Source organism: Andrographis paniculata, unplaced genomic scaffold, assembly GCF_009805555.1.
Source record: "Andrographis paniculata isolate CXL003 unplaced genomic scaffold, ASM980555v1 Contig61END, whole genome shotgun sequence".
Lineage (NCBI taxonomy): Eukaryota > Viridiplantae > Streptophyta > Magnoliopsida > Lamiales > Acanthaceae > Andrographis > Andrographis paniculata.
The window spans coordinates 3,348,929-3,358,822 of record NW_026137597.1 but is presented as its reverse complement, the minus strand read 5'-3'; the positions used below and the strand labels follow the sequence as shown (position 1 = coordinate 3,358,822).

At 29.3% G+C, this 9,894-nt stretch overlaps 1 long non-coding RNA gene across 1 annotated transcript; it reads right to left on the bottom strand.

Annotated features, from left to right (window-relative positions):
• Window positions 1-3,028: 3,028 nt before the first annotated feature.
• LOC127260225 (uncharacterized) lies at window positions 3,029-3,509 on the bottom strand. Its single transcript, XR_007840655.1, has 3 exons — window positions 3,499-3,509; window positions 3,191-3,291; window positions 3,029-3,112 (listed from the first exon to the last, which is right to left on the bottom strand). It is a non-coding gene; the product is annotated as an uncharacterized LOC127260225 (long non-coding RNA).
• Between the last annotated feature and the right edge of the window lie 6,385 nt (window positions 3,510-9,894).

The following is a 9,894-nucleotide window of genomic DNA, read 5'->3' as shown; positions in this document are numbered from 1 at the left end:
ACCAAAAATATTCGCAATTGATATAAGTATTTTAATTGGTTTCTATTTTTTTTTTAAGTATTCATGACTATTTAAATTTATGATATAAGTACCGTAATATTCGCAAAATCTTAATTCTATATTTATTTTTATAAAATAATAATAACTACTTACGGATACATTATACATAATTTTAATTATCTTTTATTCTATTTAATTAATATATATTAATTTAATTTACTTTAGATATTAATGTAATAAAATATTTAACTATTTATAGTTATCATATCGATAATAGATTTAAATGCATTGTTAAGTTTGAAACTTTATAATTGGTGGACAATTGATGAAATTCAAGAAGTCATTTGTAACATTAAAAAATATATATTAAATAAATTTATTAATTTTTTATATTAAATAGAATGATACATTAAATAAGCATGTATATATTTTTAATAAATACTTCAAATTAGATAGCTAAGTTGGGCGTGATAGGACATAGCTTCCGAGTTGCAGATTAAATTGAAAAATAGTGTGGTTAGTGGTTAGCTTAAGACATGCAGATTTATATGATAAATAATGGTGCATGGCTGCATTAAACAATAATTATAATATAATCATATTATTTTTTCAAAAATAATAAGTCTCAAAATTGTTACAACTTTAGTTGATATAAAGTCGCGAAAGTGTAATAATATTATTTTGTAAGTTATTGTCACAGAAATGTCACCATTTAAAATCACGAAATTTTATTGTAGTTTCTGTTGCTATAGAAAATCACAGACGCCATGGTATTACTTTGTAATTTGTTATCACAAAACTGTCACCAATTTAGAAAAAATTACCAATAAAATTTCACGGAAATAGTTCCGTATATTTTACGGTGGCTTTTCAGTAAAAAATTACCAATTTGTACTAAAATCATGATTTTTGTTAACGCAACTTTAGCCCAATTTTATGGTAGTGATCACACAAAATACTATTTAAATCAAAATTCAAATAAAAAAACTCAATTTCGACAATTCTATCATAATCACATGAATAGTACTATAGACGGATCAAATCACACACTCAAACATAATTAACATCTTTTGGTGCTGCCATCATTCCTATATCCACGTAAAATTAGCCGTGGAAAAGTTGACCCATAACTATATAAAATCTAAATACACACTATAAGTAGAATAAATCAATTAAATAAGAAAGTAGTACTACATATCTTACAAGAAACAGTTGACTCAAAACTACGTGCAAATAATATACAATAAAACCATACCTATGAGAAGGAAGAAAAGAGAGAAGAGGATCTTAAATCAAAGTTTTGTTTTTTTTCAGAAATAAAAGAAATTTTCAAGCACAATATAAAACAAATGCAGGCCAATGGTTCTCGAACATTGTATGCAATGATTTTTACTTTTTTATTTATATTTTCAATTTATTATAAACTCTTCTTTTCTTTTTATATATTATCTAGTCTCATTTCTAACTATATTTATTTCTTATATATATTTATGAATATATTTATTTAATTTATATATTTCAAATTATTATATTAAGTTTATTTCATATATGTTTATTTTTATAAATATTTTTTTTTCATTTTATATATATTGCTTTTATTTTTTATGATTTTTTGATTTCTACTATCAAAATATATTTTGATTTTTTATAAATATTTCTACTATCAATATTCATATACATAAAAAAATATTTAAACTGTTATTTATAATAACATTAAAAAATTTATATATGTATATTACATTCATACACATCATGTCATATATATATATTATTTATGAGATTTTAAAACTATATATATACATAATTTGAATGATAAAAAGAGGGAAGAACTTATTTAATATGATTTGTGGTTTTTCAAAATGAAAAAACTATATTATAAAATAATATCACAATAATAAGAATCCAAACACAAATAAGCTTTACTTTTTAAATATTTGTCATGTCACCAGCATGAAAATGATGTTGGCAATAAAGTAGAAATAATTGTAATAAACTAAATGAGCACAAAAAAATGCAAGAAATACATGTTTGGATATTTGTTTGGATCCACCTAGTTAAAATCCACTACAAAAAAAATAGTATATTTGTAACGGAATTCCGTTCCTAAAGTTCACGTAGCTAACGTAATTCCATCTCTAATTCCGTCTCTAATATCATTAGTAACGGAAAAAGTGAATTTAGAAACGAAAAAACCTCGTTACAAAATTGATAATTTCTTATAGTGATCACAGGCCCTACAGGCTACAATGGCCCATTGTGTTTGCCATCTTGCTCTTTGCTGAATAGCCGAGACACATGAATTGGTGCATCTTATCGGGAGTCATTCGGCAACCATTATCTTTGAATGCTACGTTCCTCAGGAGACCTTAGATTTGAGTCTTAACCAACGAAGCATCGGTTTGTTAATGCGAGCCTTGTGTAGCACAGCATCCAGTATTGGGCTTCCAACAATGTTCAGGGAGCTCTTGAATGACCATATCCGGTCCTCCAGCCAAGGCATTTGGGATTTTTTCTTCTGGCAAAGAAAATACATGTGAGATTATCAGTCAGACTCAATTCGTAGAAATGAAAACAAGTATAAATTTGATTACTAAATCTGTACATGATGATCAAGGCATCAGGCTTACCATCATAGAAAGCATAAACTTCACTGTCCTTCGGCCGTAAACAAGTTGTTGTGATGGCTTCTGCGATTTGGGTAAGGACAGCATCCCCTGCTTGATTCAGCCAGCAAAACATTTGGGTCGGGATATTAGAAAACCAAAACATTAGCTGTCCTATACAATATGAATCACTATATGTTTTGTGGTATTCGTGTACACCTGAACCCAATTTCTCAGCATACTTTGGGCTGAGGTCTTGTGGAGTAATGTGAATGGGGGGAGATACTACTTTCTTGTATTTCTGAAAAAGGATGCATTTGAAGAATTAATTACTCATCCATAATTCAAGTTCAACAGGTCGGCATTTTGGTGTTGCGAGTTTGGAAGAACTAGAACTCACCCTTAGTCGGAGAAAACACTTTGTACGCGCATATATGTGTATCACGTCACCAGCAGCATCATTCCGTCTTTTATATGTCGAATGTAACTTCCGCACCACATCCCTTAACCTGAAGCATATTGAAGAGAGTTAGATTGTAAGGATTTATAGTATGATAGCATACTGAAGTGTAGCTAATGATAATTACCATTTTAAAGAGTTCTGGAACTTCGTCTGTTGGAAATCAGGACCAAATGACCCACGGGCATGAATCTTGGTCTTCAGATTCATCAATACTACTTTAAGATTCTACTCAAGACATACAAAATGTTCAACCAAAAAATGTTGGTATTTCTAAGATATACTACGTTCATCAAGAAAATTTATTTTTTCAAATTCTTTAGTATGCAATCCCGAAACCTCCCAAGAAAAATACACTATCCCCTCTTACAATCATCACATCAAACTACTATGCAAGCACAAAATTTAAACACATACATATATACATACACACACCTTGAACTGCCACCTAATAGTATTGTTCTCAAGCACATCGATGCTCACATATGTAGCCCCAAAAACCTGATTACAAAAAACCTATATTCATAATCGAGTAATAGATGGAAAAAAAGGGTCTTTTTGAGAGTTATAAGGGCATGAAAGGTACCTTATCTAAAGCATTATCAAGCAGTGGCTGACTTCGGAGTGTGGTCGGGAGCTCCAACAGCTGCTCTACCGACAAAAACGTTTTCTCACCTGTCGCTAGGTTAGATATACGAATCAGTTGATAACAATTAGGGGGTCTGAAAGGCCAAATTATTGTATGTGTTCGACTAGTGTACCGGGGAAGTAGAGCGGAAGTTTATGGCATCCAATTACGATGCCTTCCCGCCACCACGCATCCACAATTGCTCCTACTTCAGGCCTTGTATCCACAAAATCCCTATAGTCCGCGTTATTGACGGTGGAGTTTGATAAGCACAAGATCCAATGAGTTGATAGATACATGGTAGATTTTTGTCACAGTTAAAAAATACTTGCTTTAAATCCTTAATCAATTTTAGAAAACTTACCTGAGTAATATTTGATTCATCATCTGCAAAACCAACACCTTTCTTGCCACTATGACATCTATCGTCCAACAATCGATTCTCAATCTTCAGCCAAATCTTCTCTTTTTGTTCCAGAGTGGTGCCAAGATATCATTTTGCCTTTCTCATATCTCCAACTAAGCAACTAAAACAAATAAATAAAAATAGACAAACAAGCAAATCAAATGAAAATGAAAAAACTCAAAATCACCAGATCTGAACCTCAAAGGCCTTGTCCCGCGGCCAAGAAAGTATACAATAACCCTAATCCTAAAATGGGCTATTTTTATAATAGTAAAGGATGGTTCTAGAAGGATTCTATATATTTTTATTTATTTATTTATATTTTTAATTTATTCTTTTCTACAATTTTTTAAACATAGCTTTTTGGTGTGCCTTACTTTTTTTTTTTTTTTTTTTTTTATGTGCTCACCAATTTTTATAGTAGCCGATGATTCGGGCTTTTATATATATATATGTATATATTATTTATATTTTAAATTGATTCTAGATTTTTGTAAATTTTTTCTATCAGCCTTGAATCTTTTACAATTTAATATATTTACAATATTTTTATAAATAAAATTCTTTGTCTTTTATTATTTAATTTATTAAGTTTGTTTTGAATATTTTTATTTTTATAAATATTTTTATTTAGTTTATATATATTAATTTTTTTATAATTAATATATTTTTTTGTGTTTGTTTTTATTTTATATAAAAAAATTTATGATTCAACCTGTATATTCACAATAAAAAAGATATATTATTTACTCTTACAAAATATCACACAAAATATTATTTAAATAAAAAATAAAAAAAAAGACTCAATTTTGATAATTCTATGATAATCTTTCTTTCAATATCCACATAAATTTACCCATAGCTATATAAATATACACTATAAGCTAAATCAATTGAATAAAAAAGTAGTACCACGTACCTTACATGAAAAAATTAATTTTTATCGGATCAAAAAACAAAAGTTGATTTTTATTTTTAGATTTATCTGCTTTCAATATCCAGGGTCAGCCCTGGCCTGGGCGAGCGCAGGGCCCAACCTAGATAAGGACCCATAATATATTTATTTTACGTATAAAATATTTATATATACATCTTATTTCATTTTAATATATTAATAAAGGAATATGACTCGATGATTACATATTTCATGTACTACTTACAAGGTTTTGGGTTCAAACCCATGTACCATAAAAATTTGAAAGTATATTTTAATGCATTAAACAAAGTTAATATTAATTAATACTATTATTAATATTTTTCATATAAAAATGTTAGAATTTTTATTCAATTGTTTATATTTTATTATAGATAAAAAAAATATATTATTTATAAATATTGTTTAGACAAAATTAATATTAATACTATTATTGATATTTTATCTAAAAATATTAGAAAAAGCTATTTTATCTAATTATTTATATTCTATTATAGGTAAAAAAATATATAACTTCATCTGCTCCTTTAGGAATATTAGTATTAATAAATTGTTAAGTTGTAAAATAGAAAAGATTTGTGTAATATATTGTAAGTTGTAAGAGTATTTTTAATGTCAGTAGAAAGTACTGTTACTAAAAAAAGAAATCTATACTTTGTTATGGACAGATCAAAATAGATAAATTGTTAAGGGATGGAGGGAGTATATCATTTATAAGGGTTTTTAAATTTTATTTTAATTTTTAATTTAATTTAATTTAATTTAATTTAATTTTTTTTTTTTTTTTTTTTTTTGCATTAAGAAGAAAATAAGTATTAGACAAAATTATTATTACTATTAGTAAAAATTATCAACAACTCTCTTGTTGTTTTAAAATTTAGCGTAAATCTTCTCTATAATTTATAAATTGCATTACGCTCTCTTATACTTTCAAAATTGTTGAATAAAACTTCTTTTTGTATTTTTTGGATTATGAGAAGATGATTTTTTGTTTATATTTTTTTTGCATGATGTAAGTTTCATATAACATTTAATTTGTTAAAGTATAAAAGGACATCACACAATTTTTAAAGTACAGAAAATTTTTATGCTAAGTTTCAAACCTATATGAAAATTATGAACAATTTTGCCTTATCATTATTGATATTTTTGAGTAAAAATACTAAAACAAAAAATGTTTTCTATTATTTATATTTTATTATATGTCAAAAAATATTATATATATATATTTAAGGGCCCTTAATTTTTATTTCGCCCCGAGGCCTTCAAAAGTCAGGACTGGCCCGGTCAATATCTATATACACAATAATAATAATAATAATAATAATAATAATAATAATAATAATAATAATAATAATAATAAAATTAATTGATTAATTAATTAATTGTTAATTTAAAATTTTAAAATTATAATATATTATATTCATACACTCCATCTCATATATATATAAATAGTATGTTGGATTTGAGATCAAATATGTGTATGAAATATATTGTTAAAGTCATTATTTTATCCAGTCATATTATTTAAGTGGTCTAATTAATATAATTAATTATTGACTGATAGATTTTATTGTTATGGAATGAAAGTGCAGCTACTCGTATAATATTATTATTTTGGTGACTTGACAAATTAATAATATTAATTAAGGGCATAATTGTAATTACAATTATGTTTGCCCCATTATAAATAGTCTAGGGTTAGGTCCCCAGGATCAGCGCGCCGTAAAACAGATATGATTCTCCCTGCAGTTTCTGCTCCTCACCCGTCAATGATAGAAAGGAAGCCGGCACCCTGATCTTGGAAGACCAAACCTTTAATCACCCAAGATTTGTATATGGCTTCATCTACAGGTACGCTTCCGCTTTAAGGATCGAACATTTAAATTCAACAATTGGTATCAGAGCATGTTGAATTTTAGTTGTTTTCTTGAATTAATTGGCATTTAATCGGGATCATATATTGAAAATTTCGCTGTTGCAATTCTTTGAAAAATCTTATGAATTCAATTTGATCCTTTGTCGATTAATCTAAATTCCTTTCACCCGAACCAAATTTTAATCTTCAGCGATGGAAAATATTTTATGTAATCAGTAGTTGTATTGGGATTCATATGAATGAGTGATTTTTTTGGGAATCCGTGTACGAGTTGAAGGTTTTGAAATCTTGATTATACAACTCGTTTATTTATTTATTTTTTATTTTGTGGAATAAAATATATTGAATGCATGTATGTATATATATATTGTAATGAATCTACAGAATATGCTTCGGTCTCCGTACATACATGTGTTTTGTAATTGTTAGTGTACGTACAATCAAATACACATACGCGTGGACATTCATTCATTCATTTATTTATTGATCTATTTATGTATTAAATACATGTCATGAATTCATGTTTATTTGTTTATAAATTTATCATGAATATTTTGGAATATATGATTTATGAAATTGATGTATGCATCTTCATAAATTGATTTAGCTTATATTGCAAATATTTTTCATCTTCAGAATTAGAAACTCATATATAATGCTTGCTGCATTTTGACAGTGAAAATCTAGTATTTGAAGTTGCCAAAGTAACCTCTCTTATATGAAATTTTTTCTTGATAACGTAAGAGTTTACATGTGTTATTTAATTCATGTGATTATTTTTCGGCCCAAAGGCAGTCGATAATTGATAGAATAAAATATACATCTGCGATAATATGTATGGGAAAATTATATAGATTTAACTTATGTGAATAGTAAATCAGTTCAAAGATTGGTTACTGTTTGACATTACCTTATTATCCGTATATGATTATTGCAACAAGATGACTGCTTGCAGTTAATGGCATTGATCCAAAGATTAAACATTAATGTTGCGTTTAGTGTCTTGAGATGGGATTGCATTATTTTATTTTGAGTTTCATTATGCTACTTGAGTACTTATGTGTATATTTATTCCTTGTTATCTTCAGGATCGAATCTTATGGTATCTTCTAACTATTCAGTCCCAATACCGTCTGGGGACAACTATCAGCACTGGAAAGAATCAATATTGATTCATTTGGGCTGTATGGATCTAGACTTGGCATTAAGGATAGACCAACCCCCTTCTCCTACGGAAGAAAGCACTGCAGATGAAAAGTAGTTGTTTGAGAAGTGGGATAGGTCTAATCGCCTAAGTCTAATGATCATAAAGAAAAACATTCCAGAAATTTTTAGGGGCACGATATCTGATGATATTACTGCCAATGATTTCCTTGTCGAAATTGAGAAACGCTTTCCCAAAAGCGATAAGGCGGAAATGAGTACTCTTCTGAAGAGTCTCATTACCATGAGGTATAACGGAAAAAGAAATATAAGGGAATACGTCCTGAACATGTTTAATACTACTTCTAAGTTGAGACCACTTAAGTTAGACCTTTCAGAGGACATGTTAGTCCTATTGGTTTTGCTCTCACTTCCTACTCAATACGATCAGTTTAAAGTTAGTTTATAACTGTCAAAAGGAGAAGTGGACTCTTAATGAGCTCATATCTCACTGTGTTGAGGAAGAAGAAAGGATGAAGCGTAATAAGACTTAAGAGGTACATGTGGTTTATACCTCAAAGGATGCAGGCGGCAATAAGAGAAAATATAAGGCCGTTAAGATTGAGACTGCTAAGGCTCATGTTCCACCTCCGGCTCCTCGGGCTCGTCCTGAAAAGACTTGCTTCTTTTGCAAGAAACCTGGATATGAGAAGAAGAATTGTACTAAATTTCACGATTAGCGCGTGAAGAAGGGTACGTTTCTTACTTTGGTTTGTTCTAAGGTTAATTTAGCTTCAGTACCTCGAAACACTTGGTGGTTAGACTCTGGATCAACTACTAACATCAGTGTTTCAATGCAGGGTTGCCTGAGCTACGAAACCTAACTGATGCTGAAAGACGCATTTACTTTGGAAATGAAGATTCAGTAAGGTGGAAGCCGTGGGAATTTTCAAGTTGTTATTGAGTACTGGACATTTTCATGAATTGCAAGACATTTTTATTATACCATCATTTAGACGGAATTTGGTTTCTGTTTCTTATTTGGATAAATTCGGTTATCATTGTTCTTTTGGAAACAATAAAGTTGAGTTGTCTTTTAATTGATGTTTGGTTGGTTTTGGTACTTTTATGGTGAATGACAATTTATATATGCTCGATATTATGGTTTCATATAATGAGGCACTTAATACGGAATCAAAAGGTACTAAGCAAAAATTGCATGACTCTAGTTTATTATGGCACAAATGTTTAGGTCATATTTCAAGAAACAGAGTTGAAAGACTTATTAAGGACGGAATCCTTGATTCCATAAATTTTTCAGACTCTGACGTTTGTGTCGATTGCATTAAGGGTAAACAACCCAAGGTTAAAAGGATAGGTGTTTATCGAGCTACGGATGACTTAGAATTGATACATACAGACATTTGTGGGTCTTTTTCCACTTCTTCATGGAACGGTCAACAATATTTTGTGTCATTCATAGACGATTATTCTCGATATGGTCATTTGTACCTTATTAAGGAAAAATCTGAGGCACTGGACATGTTCAAAGCATTTAAGGCTGAAGTTGAAAATCAACTAAGCAAACGCATTAAGACTGTCAAGTGTGACCGTGGAGGAGAATATTACGGCAAAAATGATGGCTCGGGTGAACAACGTCCAGGTCCTTTTGCTGACTTCTTTAAGGAGTGTTGAATTGTCCCTCAATACACCATGCCTGGTTCACCTAGCATGAACAATGTTGCTGAGAGACGAAACCGCACATTGAAGGATATGGTTCGAAGTATGATTAGTCAATCTACTTTGCCACCATCGTTATGGGGAGAAGCATTAAAGACAAC